This window comes from Vicia villosa, unplaced genomic scaffold (assembly GCF_029867415.1).
Source record: "Vicia villosa cultivar HV-30 ecotype Madison, WI unplaced genomic scaffold, Vvil1.0 ctg.002321F_1_1, whole genome shotgun sequence".
NCBI classification, from domain to species: Eukaryota; Viridiplantae; Streptophyta; class Magnoliopsida; order Fabales; family Fabaceae; genus Vicia; species Vicia villosa.
The window spans coordinates 146,253-164,775 of NW_026705894.1; positions in this window are offsets into that span (position 1 = coordinate 146,253).

Sequence of the window (18,523 nt, forward strand, 5' to 3'; positions counted from 1 at the left end):
TCCTGTGCGTGCTGGGTTGTGTGTGTTTGAGCCTGGCTCTTTTTGTTATTTGCACCTCCTTACTTAAATGTCTTTTTAAGCAATTTCTCTTCATTTTAAGTCCTTTTTCCAACTATTTCTTTTGCGAGCTCCGATTAAATAAATTCCTGAAAACAAATAGAAATACCGGCATAATACAAAATAAAATAAAATAATTGAAATAAAATAGAATAATAATGCATGTAAATTAAGCTAAATATACGATACGTTTGTGTTATCAATCATACCTCATAAAAACAAGAAAATGTTAGCACGAATATAAAAAATGATACATGAATAAATAACAAAAATACCAAACAAATATTAATTAAAATTAACAAAAGAAAATGTAGATATAAGCATATTAAATTCTAGAAGGAAATTAAAATTAAACAACACATTTTTTGATATTTTTGATATAGGAAAATAAAACTAACATATTTTTTATATTTTTTAATATGGGAAATAAAACTCTAATTACTAACATATTGACATTTTTTTTAGATAACAAGAAGATTAAACTAATCTAAAATATTTTTGATATTTTTTCAATTAGCATAAAAAACAATAACATAAAATACTAACAAATAATATATAAAAAAAATAACTAAATGGGCTAAAAGGAAACATAAAACTGGGGTGCAATAAGCATCTGGGCGCTTGGCCCATGAAAGAAATTGAAGCCTAAAAACAGTCCAAACAAAAATTAAATCACAATCCAGGAGGGAGAAGAATCTACATGCCACACCCTTTTTTATATTTGCCCCCCCTTTTTTTAACCCAATTTTATCCTTGTTGAAAAAAATTAAGAAACAAAGAGTTTTCGAAGCAAATTTCCGGTATGCACTTCAATATTTCTGGTACAAAATATCAGAAATTTTGTTAATTTGAAATTTCCGGTACAACATACGAGAAATTTAGTTAATTTGAAAATGCTTCTTCCTCGATATTTGATTAAAGTATCTATATATTTCAATGGCCGCAACCCTGATGTTCAAACCAAGATTTCAGATGACGTTGAATCCTTTGCCACCTAGAAAGAAACATTGATACAAATGGAAGGGTGAAATACAACTTAATCGAGTTGAAGAACGATGAAGATGTGAAGGCCATGTGGAAATCATTTTGCCGTAGGATAACTAAAGGTCCGATCGAATTGGATGTGCAGATCCAAAGATTCGTTGACGACATAATGAAGTGTCTGATTCATCCAGAGTTTTCTGGTAGTGCCTATGTTTTCATGTTTCGTAGTATTGTTTATGCTTGTTGTTTGTCATCTGATGTTTGTTAACTATGCTTGTTTGTTATTGATGTTATTTTCTTTATCTACTTGAACCATGTATTAGCAAAAAAGGTCATGCAATAAAAAATATGTTCATACATAAGATGTCCGTACAAAATATACAAATATACAAATAATACAAATGATACAATCATAACAAAATAAATCTACATAGGTCCTCCACGGGCAACATCCGTCAACCTAGCTAAAATACTATGAACCTCACCATCAGGGTTCACCGAACCCTTGAGGCTTTCCAAGTGAACAGTGATGTATTGTTGGCGGCTATTCTGGTCACCCACGGGAGGTGGAGGTGGTGGTGGTGGTGGTGGTGGTGGTGGTGATGGTGAAGAAGCCCGGGTACCTGAAGGCCCTGGAACATTAAATGTCGGCAGGTAGTATGACCTTAGGGTGTGACACACTGAGGAACCACTCCAGGTAACCATCCCGACACTCCTCAGGCTGCTGAACCGCAACGACTGTATCAATAATCTCACGGAGGGAGCTGAGGATGTGACTCTGAAACCAGCGATCAATGCCACCAATTGGAGTCTCTAGGACCGGCCGTGGGATGCCCTATATATAACCATACTGGCATAGACACCATCAGGGTTCACCGAACCCTTGAGGCTTTCCAAGTGAACAGTGATGTATTGTTGGCGGCTATTCTGGTCACCCACGGGAGGTGGATGTGGTGGTGGTGGTGGTGGTGGTGATGGTGAAGAAGCCCGGGTACCTGAAGGCCCTGGAACATTAAATGTCGGCAGGTAGTATGACCTTAGGGTGTGACACACTGAGGAACCACTCCAGGTAACCATCCCGACACTCCTCAGGCTGCTGAACCGCAACGACTGTATCAATAATCTCACGGAGGGAGCTGAGGATGTGACTCTGAAACCAGCGATCAATGCCACCAATTGGAGTCTCTAGGACCGGCCGTGGGATGCCCTATATATAACCATACTGGCGTAGACACCTCTCAGGCAAGTGTCTAGCCACATGGCTCTCCCATCTGACATACCCTGAATATAAAGAGATAAATCAAAAGAAAGATGATCGCGGTGACCTGTAAATGGTGTTCAGATGACATCATCCAGCGTCAGAGCATCCACCCTCCGCCTGTACTCAATCACCTCTCTCGGATGGGTCTCTCTGGCCTTCCACCTCATCGCACAAGGGTAAGCAGCTGCACAACGCTAGGTATTCCGCTCACAGATGTGAGGGAAGTGCTCGTAGATCCAACACTGCATAAATAAAAATTATCAAGCCCAAGTAAATTATAATAAAACACAAAAAACCATGTAAGAATATATGCATGTAACAAGCTCAAATAACCAGCAAGCTGTCTGGTGTCAGGACGAGAGGCGACATCAAGCGTCGTATACAGCATCGTCAATGCTGCCACTTCCCAAGCCCAACATGGGGTCTCAAGGTCGCTGAATAGAGATAGATAGCAGACATCTATATAAACTTCATACTTGTCCGCAAAGAGAGTACATGTCACTAGATGTAGCATGTACGCCATAGCGGCATCCTGGTACCTCTCTGCATCGACAAGCTCCTGAGAAACCTTCTTCAACCAAGACATCCTGAGGTGAAAGCCCCGAGTGTCACCAAACTCCTTAAGCACAACCAGGTCATCAACCTCTAAATCATCCATCACCATGTGCACCGTCGTCGCCTGGTCCCTATGAACTGGTGTGAAAAAACGTACCAGCAATCAGAAGGTGAAATAGGGAATGTACATCATCCAGAGTCAGCGTCATCCCCCCGAATGGAAGATGGAAGAATGATGTCTCCGGGTGCCATCTCTCAACAAAAGCTGATAATAGAGGGGCATCCAGCATCGTCAAGGAGCATCCAGCTAAGTCCATAAAATGGAAGTCCCGAACTATCCTCGCCACCTGCTCAGGCATCAGTCTCTTGGGGAAGTTCTTCAACTTCGACCCGTGAGAAGTGACCTTTAGCACTGGACGCTCATGTAAGAAAAAAATACAATTAAAACACAATGTGTAATAAAAATTGCATGATAAAAATTAAGCACTTAAGCAATGTTACATACCTCGCCTTGCCATATCCTATAAGAGACATGGTCAGCATATCCTGTCAAAACAAACCTGTCAAAAGGTCCTCCTGGAAAAGCTCCATCAGTGTGTACTGATGGCTCCGTAAATGCACGTCCGTATCAACCACCAGCCGCTCTTCAGCAACCCCCTCCTCAACCACAACCACCCGCTCTTAACCTCTAGGCACCTGCTCCTTAGCAACAGCAACCTCTTCCTCAAGAACAGGCACATGCTCCTCAGCAACATGCACCGGCTCCTCAGCAACAGCCACCGGCTCCCGAATAATAGCCACCGCCTCAACCTCAGCAACCTCATCCCGAACCACTTGCTCGTCCACAGTAGTGTATGCTCTACCCCCCCGGCGACGAGGTTCGCGGAACCCCCTACTCGCCTGCTCAACCCTCCGTTTCCGGTTAGAACTGGTCGGAGGAACGCGTCTAGCATGTAACACTGAGGTACCAGCTTCATCAGCAGTCGCCCGAGCTCGAGCATCGACTCTATCAATGACCCGATCCGCAACAGTATCATCTCTGCTTCTAGTCCGCACTGAAAAATTAAAAATAAAAGCAAAATAGCATTTTTTTTAAATAGAAATACCAGAAATTTCAAAATTTTCAGTATGGGAAATTGTGCCAGAAATTGTGAAATTTCTGGTACAAAACACCGGATATTTTAAAATTTCACATAGAAAATACTGGAAATTTCACAATTTTCAGTACAAACTACTAGAAATTTCATAAAAACTACCGGAAACTTGTTTTCGCCAAATTTCCGGTATCGCCCAAAGATTTGAAAAATCCTGAGTTTCACGTAAATTTCCTAAAATATGATAATGATTTTTTTTTGGACATTTAGGTCATTTCATACATATTGGGGGGTGCCAAGTATAATTTTGAGGGTGGCAAGTTAAATTCTCTTGTGAGCCAAGAAAATTAGAGTGTGAGACCCCTACCAAATGACAATTCATGTTTCCTTCATTCAAATTCTTCCTAAAAAAAAATTCACTCAATTCCATACATACTACATCATACACCTCTTCTAGAAACTCACACAAAGGATAAAACTTTAACAAACTTTCACACCTCACTCCATATCTCACGTGTTTGCCTTGATTACTCCCTCCAATTTCTACAAACTTTTGCTTCATTCTTATCCTATTCACTCCACAAATTTCCTTATTACCCTCATTCTCATTGCCATACCGGAAATTTTGAAATTTCTGGTATTTCTATTTTTTTAAATGCTATTTTGCTTATGTTTTTAACTTTTTTCAGTGCGTACTAGAGGCAGAGATGGTACTGTTGCAGGCCGGGTCATTGATAGAGTCGATGCTTGTGCTAGGGCGGCTGCTGATGAGGCTGGTACCTCAGTGTTATATGCTGGATGCGTTTCTCCGACAGGTTCCAATCGAAAACGGAGGGCTGAGCAGGCGGGTAGGTGTAACATCCCGATTTTATTAATACTTTTATTAATAATATTAGTAATTATACTATTTGGTATTTTTAATAATTATTTATTTATTTAGTTATTATGTGATATAATAATTATTTGAAATATTTAATTGTATGTGTGTTTGTGTTATTTGGGTTAATTAAGTTGTATGAGAGATATAGTTAATTGTGCCTTAGTAGTAGAAACGTAATAGATGGATTATGGGTTAAGCCTATTAAGAGAAAAGAGATAGTAAGAGTAGAAAATTAGGGTTTTAGAGTTGGAGTCTCATAACTCATTTTTGGGGAGAAAGGAAAATTAGAAGAGAGAAGAGAAAGAAGGGAGGAGCACTTGAGAGAAGAAGAAAATTATGGAGGAAGCCTTAATTTTCCCAGCAAGTTTCAGCATAGAGTCACCTTGGCAAATCAGGCATATCTCTCAATCCAACCGTTGGATCGTTATAGTACTTGGATACAACGTTCCTGACTCATAGAGATAAGTTCTGACTGGAGCGACTTTGATTTTGAGGGATTTAAGTTTGTCTCATAAGCTGATTCCCAAACTGGTGTTTAGGTGTGTCTCCAATTGATGTTAGAAATGATTTCTTTTGGAGAAAAACTTAGAGCTATGATGAAAGAGTCCATATTTACCAAGGTAAGGGTGGGGTTCAAATTATATAACCAGGAATATGATGATTGTATGTGGGATTAAGGTGTATGAATTTTTCCATGGATTATTTGTTGTGATTCTGTCATGTTGATTCAATGAAATTAGTTGTTGTTGTGGTGATAATTGTTGTTGTTTTATGCGAAGTTGCAGGATGTTCCATTAACGATGTATACCTCTATTTATTGGTATAGGGACGATATAGGCTTATGCCTTTGTGACGATGATGTTGTTTGTTGTGTGTGTTTGTTGTGTGTGTTTGTTGCATTCATATACATATTCATTTTTGGTGACGGCCTGGATTGGCAAATTAGCGACGAAGGCTTATGCCTCGATGCCTCTGTTAACTGGCAATTGGCGATGGGGGCTGAAGCCCTGGGTACCACATGCATGTGCAATTGTAGAGTCTCATTATATGTGGCATGAGTGTGATTTAATTGTGACGTGATGTGACTTGAGTTGTTGTTGAATACGACGATGTGAAATGAATTGTGATAATGTGAAGTTGTAATTATAAGTTGTTATGCTAATGACTTGTTGTGACAGGTACCGTCTGGAAGATGAAAAATAGTTGTTATAACTATTATTATGTTGTTGATTTTGTTATTATAATTTTACAGTTTTAAATTGTTGTTATAGCTGTCGTCTGAAAGTTGTAAAGTGATAATTTTGTATGATTTGATTCTAACATATTAATTATCATACTTTTGTTTATATTTTTCGATATCTCACCCCTTCTGAATGATGTTTCCCTTACCGTGGGAAACGGACAGGTACTCAAGATAGCGGTGGAAGTTTTGAAGTGATTTTATGAAGTCTTTAGTTGTTGTTAGCCGAGTTGGTGTCTTGATCTGATACGTAGCACTCGAGGGGATAAAACGATTGTTTTAATTATTAATTCTTTTGCTGAATTTTTATATGGTTTTGGTTTAAATTGTAACTTAAAGTTACTGTGCAATGATGCTGCGACTTGATTTGAATAGTTATGAAGTTTGTTGATTCTGCTGCGAGTTAATTATTGAATTGAAACAAAGTGATTTTTAGTAATGATTTGATTATCGTTTTAAATTCCTGTGCTATGTATCTATATGAAGGCAAGTAAGCCGTAAATGTTTTTGAGATAACGAATATGTGATACCTCAAATGAACTTGTTTGAAATTTATACTCGGATTTTACGTATAATTTATCGGGTAGATTTGGGGTGTTACATTAGTGGTATCAGAGCAGGTCGGTCTGTTCGGCCAGAGTCCTCTAATTGTTGTTATCCCTTAGTACGCGACAAGTGTGTACAACATTGGTGGTACTTGTTGTTTTTGATTGCTTGTTGTAGGAATTGGTTTGGAACTAAGTGGGGGAGAAGCTGTACTCCTCGGTTATGATTTGGTTGTAAGTTGTTGCTGCTTCGGTAGCGAAGAACATTTGAATATGGAAATAAGAATTGCATATGCGTTTGGTGTGGAATAGGTTGCTGAGGATGATGAAGTGAGATTGTATAACTAGATGTGAGCAAGTGGTAGATATTGCTACATTGTAAGATGTTTCAAGATATTGCTAAAATGGTTGGCAAGTTAGTAAGGATTATGTTGCAATCGTATTAGAAGATTGATGGTATAAGTACTAGATTTAAATCGTGACTGGGTTGTCGTTTGATCGAAGGATTGGATGTGAAGGATGTGTTAAGTATGGTGATGTCGTATAGATTTTCGATGACGAAATATTCTAAGTGGGGGAGAGTTGTAACATCCCGATTTTATTAATATTTTTATTAATTACATTAGTAATTATACTATTTGGTATTTTTAATAATTATTTATTTATTTAGTTATTATGTGATATAATAATTATTTGAAATATTTAATTGTATGTGTGTTTGTGTTATTTGGGTTAATTAAGTTGTATGAGAGATATAGTTAATTGGGCCTTAGTAGTAGAAACGTAATAGATGGATTATGGGTTAAACCCATTAAGAGAAAGGAGATAGTAAGAGTAGAAAATTAGGGTTTTAGAATTGGAGTCTCATAACTCATTTTTGGGGAGAAAGGAAAATTAGAAGAGAGAAGAGAAAGAAGGGAGGAGCACTTGAGAGAAGAAGAAAATTATGGAGGAAGCCTTAATTTTCCCAGCAAGTTTCAGCATAGAGTCACCTTGGCAAATCAGGCATATCTCTCAATCTAACTGTTGGATCGTTATAGTACTTGGATACAACGTTCCTGACTCATAGAGCTAAGTTCTGACCGGAGCGATTTTGATTTTGAGGGATTTAAGTTTGTCTGATAAGCTGATTCCCGAACTGGTGTTTAGGTGTGTCTCCAATTGATGTTAGAAAGGATTTCTTTTGGAGAAAAACTTAGAGCTATGATGAAAGAGTCCATATTTACCAAGGTAAGGGTGGGGTTCAAATTATATAACCAGGAATATGATGATTGTATGTGGGATTAAGGTGTATGAATTTTTCCATGCATTATTTGTTGTGATTCTGTCGTGTTGATTCAATGAAATTAGTTGTTGTTGTTGTGGTGATAATTGTTGTTTTATGCGAAGTTGCAGGATGTTCCATTAACGATGTATACCTCTATTTATTGGTATAGGGACGATATAGGCTTATGCCTTTGTGACGATGATGTTGTTTGTTGAGTGTGTTTGTTGAGTGTGTTTGTTGCATTCATATACATATGCATTTTTGGTGACGGCCTGGATTGGCAAATTAGCGACGAAGGCTTATGCCTTGATGCCTCTGTTAACTGGCAATTGGCGATGGGGGCTGAAGCCCTGGGTACCACATGCATGTGCAATTGTAGAGTCTCATTATATGTGGCATGAGTGTGATTTAATTGTGACGTGATGTGACTTGAGTTGTTGTTGAATATGACGATGTGAAGTGAATTGTGATAATGTGAAGTTGTAATTATAAGTCTTTATGCTAATGACTTGTTGTGACAGGTACCGTCTGGAAGATGAAAAATAGTTGTTATAACTATTATTATTATGTTGTTGATTTTGTTATTATAATTGTATAGTTTTAAATTGTTGTTATAGCTGTCGTCTGAAAGTTGTAAAGTGATAATTTTGTATGATTTGATTCTAACATATTAATTATCATACTTTTGTTTATATTTTTCGATATCTCACCCCTTCTGAATGATGTTTCCCTTACCGTGGGAAACAGATAGGTACTCAAGATAGCGGTGGAAGTTTTGAAGTGATTTTATGAAGTCTTTAGTTGTTGTTAGTCGAGTTGGTGTCTTGCTCTGATACGTAGCACTCGAGGGGATAAAACGGTTGTTTTAATTATTAATTCTTTTGCTGAATTTTTATATGGTTTTGGTTTAAATTGTAACTTAAAGTTACTGTGCAATGATGCTACGACTTGATTTGAATAGTTATGAAGTTTGTTGATTCCGCTGCGAGTTAATTATTGAATTGAAACAAAGTGATTTTTAGTAATGATTTGATTATCGTTTTAAATTCCTGTGCTATGTATCTATATGAAGGCAAGTAAGCCGTAAATGTTTTTGAGATGACGAATATGTGGTACCTCAAATGAACTTGTTTGAAATTTATACTCGAATTTTATGTATAATTTATCGGGTAGATTTGGGGGGTTACAGTAGGGGGTTCCGCGCACCTCGTCGTCGGGGTGGTAGAGCATCCATTGCTGTTGACGAGCAGATGGTTCAGAATGAGGTTGCTGAGGTTGAGGCGGTGACTGTTGTTTGGGAGCTGGTGGTTGTTGCAGAGGAGCCGGTGCCTATTGTTAATGAGCAGGTGCCTGTTACTGAGGAGGAGGTTGTTGTTGTAACGCCCCATATTGCTTTCAGGATGATCGACTGACCCCACAAACCAACACGAGCCTTTTTAGCATGCTTTAACCTCATTCGCACTCTTTTTGGGAAACTTCCCAGAAGGTCACCTATCCTAGAATTGCTCCAAGTCAAGCAAGCTTAACTGTGAAGTTCTAATAGAATATGGCTACCGAAAAGAAGATGCATCTTGTTTGTATAGGTAGTACCCATTAATCATTATAAGCCTTCCTTCAACCATGCAGTCACATAACTGCACGGCCTAAGGATCTCTTTCATTCCGAGGTGGTGACCACCCTTGCCCTCTTCGGCCTCAGGTGTTACATGCGGTGCAACCACCCTTTGACTTCTTCGGCCTCAGGTGTTACATGTGCACCAGCGTCCGCATGGTTCGTCCTGAGGTAGTACCCATTAATCCTTATAATCCTTCCTTCAACCATGGAGTCTCATACCTGCACGGCCTAAGGATCCCTCTCATTCCGATGTGGATACCACCCTTGCCCTCTTCGGCCTCAGGTGTTACATGCGGTGCAACCACCCCTCGCCTTCTTTGGCCTGAAGTGTTACATGCCCACCAACTTCTGCATGGTTTGTCCTCGAACCACATCGTACTGGCAGAGGTCTAGCTCTGATACCATTTGTAACCCCCCATTTTGCTTTCGGGATGATTGATTGACCCCACAAACCAACACAAGCCTTTTCAGCGTGCTTTGACCGCACTCGCACGCTTTTCGGGAAACTTCCCAGAAGGTCATCCATCCCATAATTGTTCCAAGTCAAGCACGCTTAACTGTGAAGTTCTTATAGAATGGGCTACCGAAAAGAAGATGCATCTTGTTGGTATAGGTAGTACCCATCAAACCTTATAAGCCTTCCTTCAACCATGCAGTCTCATACCTGCACGGCCTAAGGATCCCTCTCATTCCGATGTGGCGACCACCCTTGGCCTTTTCGGCCTCAAGTATTACATGCGGTGCAACCACTCCTCGCCTTCTTTGGCCTCAGGTGTTACAGTTGTTGCTGAGGAGTAGGGGCCTAAAAGTGAGGAGCAGGTGGTTGTTGCTTTGACCACAGGTGCATCTACGGAGCCATCAATACATACTAATGGAGCTTGTTAATTATCTGGATTATGTAATTGACAATTATGTTTGATTAGACTATAACAGCAACAATATGTATCATATGATGGAAAACTTGCTAATGGAACACAGGTACAAAACACAATAGGTGCAACAAGAAGATGTCCTATGAGATGTTGGAACACGTTCTGGAATAACATGTCCTATGGAATAGTTGTTAACATCGCGCCTGCTGAGTTGGATTAATGAGATTCAGTTTCAATTTAACAGATGCAAAATATTCTCTAAATATTATGCAAATCTTATAAGGCATTATATGTTTTAAAGGTCAGAAGAATCAATCCGAATATTTGAAGATTATATAGTTTCTACATATGGAGATATTCTTGAAAACTAAAAGATTGATGAACTTGATTGTAGCAGAAGTTACAGCTATATTGTAACATCAAATTAGCTATGATTGAAGGCCCAAATCCATTTGGGTATAAGTTATAAAAATAAAACATTAGATTGAAAGCTCGTGGGTTGCCTCCCACGCGGCGCTTTATTTAACGTCGATAGCTCGACGGCTTATGAGTGCAAGCACTTAAGGTGGTTCTCTCGAGAATGACTCCTCAGTTGAACTTTTAGTAATCGTCGTTTTCCATTGCCACTTATCGAGCCATCTCACATATCCCTCACCTTTTATTTTCTTTCTTCTGTGGGTGGTTCATTCTTTTGAACTCATGGTGGCGGTTCTGAATCTATCCTAAGTATCAGCTTTTCGAGTTCAAGCTTAGTGATTTCATCCACCACCTCAAAGGTTAACCTTACCCTCTTAACAATAATGATATCCCTAGTTTCATGGTCTTCTAACTTTCTCTTTTTATAGGAGACTTCAAACAAGGGTGCATTAGTGGTGATATTTTCCAATACCTCCACATACATTTTGGATTGGGATTTTACCTTGGCTTCCACAAACCTATTCGGGTAAGGAATCGGTGGGGTATAGGGAGGAGGAACAACAATAGGTGCTTCATTCTCTACCTCTTCGACAATCTCCCTTTCGGCTGGTGTTGGTGGCTTTTCCTCAATCTCTACTCTTTTCTCACCAGAGCTCTCCTCAACCATATTATTGCTCTCCTCAATCTCATTATCACTCACATTAGGAATTTCAACTTATTTTTCACTATTGGTTGCATCCATATGCTCCTCAAGGAAGGGTCTTAGAGGTTTTTGTTCAAACAAGGAGATTTGGGTCTCTAAGGCCATGTTGTGAGTCGCGAGGGACTCAACTGCATTGTTCAGCTGCCTAAGGGTTTCGTTATTTTGGAGGCTTTCATTTCTTATCTCATCATTTTGGACAGTGTATGCCTCTATAAAGTGCTCTATCATAAATTCCAGCCAAGAGTGAGTTAGCGTCGCATCGAAATCCTCCATTGATGTTGCGAGGTTGAAGTTATGGGATTCTTGTAGTTCCTCAAGGTGGGTTAACGTCGCATTTTGTGTTTCCATAGAGCGCTCCATCATCGTCGTTTCTAGCCTAGAGCGATTTAGTGTCGCATTCATATCCTCCATTAATGTTTCGAGAGTGGAATTTCGGGGTTCTTGCGACTCCTCATAATATTGGGCGAGGTGATTGTAGAGGAAATTCGATTGAGGATAAGTTAGTGTCGAATTGTAATCCCCAGTTAATGTTTCGAGGTTGGGATTATAGGATTCTTGTGGTTCCTCGAAATATTGAGATTGGGAGTTGTAGAGGTAATTTGGGTAAGAATGAATTGGTAACGCAACATTGAAATTCTCCAATAGTATTTCGAGGCCAGATTTATAAGATCCAGGTGATTCCTCAAAATACTGGGAGTGGGGGTTGTATATGAAATTTGGGTGATACATAGTAGTTTAAAATAGAATGCCCTAGTCTATACGATGCAACAACGGAATAACAATATTGACTGTTGGTCCCCGACAACGGTGCCAAAAACTTGATCGCGACTTTATGTGTCTATTAGTCGGAATATTGTAAGTGCACAGTCGTGACATGTAGTTTTAAAAGATATCGAATCCATAGGGACCAATGTCAACCTACTGTATTCTATCGTTGCTTTGTAAAGGTAAGGCTAACGATATTTTAATTATGATTTAGGGGGGAAATAATACTAAATCTGGATAAAATATTAATAAACGGATACCAGTATGTAATTCATCTAACTTAGTAAGTCCGAAGTTCCACTGGCCAGGTTTTTAATCAAATCAAAAATCCTTTATCAACTATGTCAGTTTAAAAGCCCTCCTCTCAAACTCTCGCTCTATTGACTTAGACTACGATCCTAACTCATAATGTACGCTCTCGCTGTCCCATCAGATTTAGAAACGCTTTTTGAAAACAACAGAATTAATAAAATACCTTTTTCATGTAAATATTATTTACTTAAAAACCCTTATCTCGAACTCTCGCTCTATTGACTTAGATTATGCTAATATTCCCTAACGTACGCTCTCGCTGTCCCGCCGAGTTTAAAACTACTTTTTGAAAATAAATAAATATCTAATTAGTTTTAATACGCTCTCGCTGTCCTTAAACCTAATGTCCAGTGTCTACTATCCGGTTAAATATCTCAAACTCTCGCTCTGTTGATTTCTAACCTTAGTTCAGTTTTAAAAACTCAAACTTTCGCTCTGTTGATTTTATAAACTTTAATATTCAATTAGACACTAAAACCAGAAAAAGGGTGATTTTTAATAAAATATTATTTAGGCCAATTTATTTCAGATCCATTTGGTTAGATTAATTTACATACCGATACCATATCGATTTAACTAAACATACTCATTAAATCAAACATGCATAAACAATCATACTTGATATACTCAGGCATATTTAATAACACACAAACAGATGGCATGCAATCATATTAAATGAATCAAAGCTATTATAAATATGGAACCTGAAATTAAACGGTACTGGAATTAAACTTGAACTTCAAAGTACTTGAACAATGATTCTTGAATGGAGAAAACAAAGCAAGGAAATAAAAGAACTCAATCTAATGTAAGGTTAGATTGGTTAAAAATACACAACAATTTTCGGTATAGAAATTGTTGTGTGAAAAATAAAGAAAGCTCTTAAAAACTAAGAAACGAAAATAGAAGCGCAGAATAAAATTGCAATTGCTCGGTAAAAATGTCGACCCTTGCACACTGGATGAGGGGTCTATTTATAGCCTCCGTACAAAATGTTTGTTGAGAAATTATAGGAGAACGTGGCTTTGTTGGATCTCTTCATTATTGAATTTGTGTGATGCACGAAAGTGGGAGGTATGTTGATCATTTAAACCTTTCATTGCAAGCTTCAAGTTATGTGGCCAAAAATAGCGGAAACATGGGTGTCGTTCATCAAAGCCCTAGTGACGCGGGTCACTTGCTTTTGGAGACGGGCGTCTCATTTGGGTAGAGGGGTGGAGACGGGCGTCTCCACTTAATGATGTGCCCCCCTTCATTTTGAAAGTGTGAGACGGACGTCTCACTGTCTTGAGATCTGGGCTTCAGCCATTGGGCCCTAGAGACGGACGTCTCCCTCTTGCGTGAGGTGGGAGCTTTGGCTCCTTTGTGGGCTGGGTTTAAACTTGTAGTTTTCTCTACTTCTTCAATACCCCTCTTTTGCTATTTATACCTCCCTTCATTTCTTTTGACTTATGGACGATTTCTTCTCGATTTCTTTCCTTTTCTTAATCAATCTTCGAATAACCTAATCAATCTGAAACAATGAAAATACCAGCATAATACTAAAATAAAACAAAATGATTAAAAGAAAATACTAACATTATTTATGATACTAAGTCAAGTATACTATATAAATTCGTGTTATCACACTTGCTCCAGAATCTTGAATCTTCCATTCTGGACGCCTTCCCCCTTGAAAATTAATAGGTTTCACCCATTTTCCTTGAGGCACATCAGAAGGAGGACGGAAAGTCATGGGTTTCTCAAACCTCTTCCTATAATTCTCATTCCTACGAACACTGCTTTCTCCTTCAAAGAAAAATTGTCGATTCTGATTACGATGAGGGTCAAATCCAACTTTCTTAGCAGCATCTGCATTAAACACATCATCACACTTTGGACAAAGACCTACCTGAGAATTATTCCTATGACATCTTTCAAGAAACTTCAAAAGACTCTCCTTTGGTTTGGGATAAACCAAACTCAAAACCTTGCCATCAGCAGCAAAATTTTTCTTTTCGTCAAAACCTTCAGTAGTTTCGACCATCATGACATCAAAAAGCTCTGTGTAATTAGCTTCTCCGACCAGTAAAGGATCAACATCAACCTGCATCGACGATTTTGGTTTCTCTCCAAATTGCAGTCTGCCTTCCTTCAAAGCCTTTTGCACCAGATCCCTGAAAAGTACACATCGAGATGTTTTATGCCCCAAAAAATTATGAAACTTACAAAATCCTCTTTTCTTTTTTTGTTCTAGAGGGGGATTTTTAAGTCCTGGAGGCACAGTGATTTACCCATCAGTAACTAACAAATCAAATATCTCGTCACATTTTGCTATATCGAACGTATAAGTTTTATTGACAAACTTTTCATTCTTATTATTTTCAATGGGATTTTTCCCATTTGAAGGCTTAAGCAATTTGCAAACATATGGAGGTCATGGCTTGAATTCAGCCACATTTACCTCACTTTCATCGCAAATACTATCGACATCGGAGTCGAAACCACCAGTTGCAATGTACGCAACTTTCTCCTTTTTAAGATAATTGCTAGCCCTAGCCTTTTCAGCTTTTAGCCGTTCGACCCGACGAACTCTATCAGCCAATTGTGCCATATCTCTCAAATACTGGGTATCTAGCTTTTTCCGGATAGAGTAATCTAAACCCCCAGCAGCCATTTCGATTAACTCATGTTCCGAGACCTGGGTGAAACATCTAGCTTTTAATAACCCAAATCAATTAAAATAATCATCTACAGACTCAGCCACCTTTCGCCTTACTCCTGCTAACTCTTTCAAACTAATTTTCAACTGTCTCATATAAAATTGTTCATGGAACAATCTTTCTAATTGGTTCCAAGAAAAGACGGACTGTGGAGGTAAGGTTGTGAACCAAGTGAAAGCATTTTTTGTTAAAGAACTTGGAAAATACTTCATTTTTAAGTTCTCATTATTGGCAAGATCAACAGCTTCAGTCTGAAATCTGGCAACATGTTCAACTATCGACTCACCAGTTTCGCTAGAGAATTTAGTAAATTTTGGGACCTTCCACCCCCTGGGTAACTCAGTTTGCCTAAAATATTCTGACAAAGGAGACACAAAATTAGGCCCATGAAGTCCTACATTTATCCCATTTTGAATTAAGATTTGTTCCACTACATTTGAAATATTATTGTGACCAATATGAGCATTTTGCTGGACATGTCTTAACACTTGATCTGCATCTTGATTCCATTGTACTACTCTTGGGATATTTTGATCAATGTATTCCTCTTCGTCTCGTTCTGGGACCCGTCGTTGAGTTTTTATTCTAACTCAATTTCCTGGTGTTTCAACTACTCTTACATTCGACACTTGGGGAGTGGGTCAAGGTGGAATAGGTGGTGTCCTAAAAAAGTCTGCTATTCTAGCCATTTGACCTGCCAATATCTCATAACTATGGTTAATGTTATTTATCACGGGAATAAAAATAGTCCCAATTTGTTGTGTCAGGGCATTTACCATATCATGGTTACTTTCATCTATTTGTTGTCTAATAGACAACATAGACGTAGTTTTTAGTGATGGCGACGCTTAGGGCATATATCCTACCCCTGTTGGTCGACTTCTTGGATTCAAAGATGTACCTGTAGCCATCATGTTGTCGGAATACATAGATGGATTTGTATGTAAATCCACCATCATCGATATGAGCATTCCATATTGAGGGAATCCAGGCGGAGGGACTTTTCCTCCTTGAAATAACGGTCTTGCCAGATTCATAGGCGACCGTGGAGGATTTACTGGCGACGACACTATGGCTACCGTCGACCCAACACATGATGCCCCAACTGCAGACAGAATTGTCATACTCTGTGATAATGTTCTAGTTGGAATGACATCTACATGATTTCTAGAAGGATCAAAAGTGTTTGTATTATTATTAGATATTTCATTTAATTGTCTACCACTCCTTAATCTCATTCATACTTTCGACAATGATTAGAAAGCAAGAAGACAAGGTAGCACCCAATTGATTGAAATTTGGTCGCCGTATGATTATGTTTTTTCAGAAATATTAATACTTTATTACCAATAAACAAATTACAAGCAAATGCGATCCTAAAATCGGATCCAACCTTCTTACAAGACAAAAAGAACAAAACCATCCATAACATTTATGGCATCATCACTCTACCCATGATCCTACTTAGTTTAGGGTTGCCCCAACACCTATAGACAACAATGTCAATGATCTTTGATCCTAAATCGAGCGTGGTTCTCTTGCCCTTAAAACACATTTGATTACGGTAGCTCCATAATTCATAAATGGCCTCTGCAAAAGTATATTTAAGTATGATGGCTTGGCCTCCTTTACCTTTGCATCATTGCGTTACCCAGTGGAGCATCTATTTCAGGAGCAGATATATCTTTTATTCCCTTTAGGCTTTTCCAGATTTTTGTCTCAGTAATAGGTGCTATTAAAGAATTTATATGACTAGTGTTCAGTTGAGGACTTTTCCTTAGTGCAACTATATCAATATGTGTGATATCTATATGAGTTGTTCCAACCATAGTACTTGGTTATTTCCTGCTCAATCTCCTTTTGTGTGTCTACATTGTTGCCATCATCCATTTCTAATAACTCTATGTGATTCAGCTTCCTTTTAGTCCTTAGTGTAACATGTAGGTAAGCATTGTTGCCATCACCAAGCCTCAGCCATTCAACTTTAGCCCTTTGTCTCAGGATCTGTTCTTCAATTCTGCTCATGGTAAGAACTGAAGTGGTACATCCTTTCACTCTCTGAATTTGCTGAGTGTTCATTCTGTCTTTCAAAAGCTCCTCATGTGCATTAGTAAGGTCTGCCCGGGCTCTTTCCAGCTGTTGAGTGATACCACTTAGTTCTTTGTTGAGAATCCTTATATCTGGCTGTAGTCTTTGAAGTTTTTTCCACAAAATAAACACAGCATACTCGTCCATGGGTCTGGCCCAGTTTTTGTGAACTACCTCTAGGAAACCAAACTAGTTGGTTATGGTGTTTTGGAACTGGAAGGGAGTTTTATTAGGTCTTATGGAATCTTGAGCTTTCAAGCATAACAAAGCATGATCAGAGACTCCATAATTCATCACTTTGAGAATAATATCCATGTTCTGTTGCTGCCATATCAAATTATCCAAAACGTTATCTATCCTAGAGTATATTCTCTTATTGGTTTGGTTGTTTGTTCAAGTAAAATAGTCCCTAATGCTATCTTTCTCATGGAGGCCAGTATTTTCCACCATGTCCACCATGTCCTTGTATTCATTCTCATGCACAAGTGTTCCACCTATTTTATCCTGAGCTTTGATGACATCATTGAAACCGTCCATGAGGCACCAAGGGCCAGTTATCCCCATGTGGATTTGTTCAAGATCTTTCCAAAGCTTCCTCTTATTTTTAAGAGTATTGAGAGCATAGATAGTAGTCATCCAACTTCTCAATCCCCCTTCCCTTTGATGCAGATTGCAATGTTATAAGAAGAAGGAACGTATATAACCAAATACCAGATCTTGATCTGCTTGGTTTGTTCCCCCACTCCAAAGGTGGTATTCAATATTATGTAAGCTTTCACTCGTACTTGCACCCCTGAGAACCCAACTAGTAACCCCTTGAAAGCTTTTAGGCCATATGCGTCGAGGCAAAGCCTATTAAATGCTTCCCAATGTATGACATCTGTAAAGCTTCATTGAACTACAAAGACTCTTCTAATTTCCTAGTCATCGCACCTCACGTTGATAACCATGGGGCCGTCGTTGTGGGGACGAACACCTACTGCACCTTTATCTGAAAAAGCGATCTTGACCTCTGGTGTCTTTGTCTCTCCTTCCTTCGTATTTGTGGGCAAATCCTCTATGTTTAATACTTGGCAGACATATCTTCATCGGGCGGAGCTGGTTTCTCCGTCCCTAACAAATATTCCTACAATATTATTGAGAGTTTTGTCACCCTCTTCTTTGGAT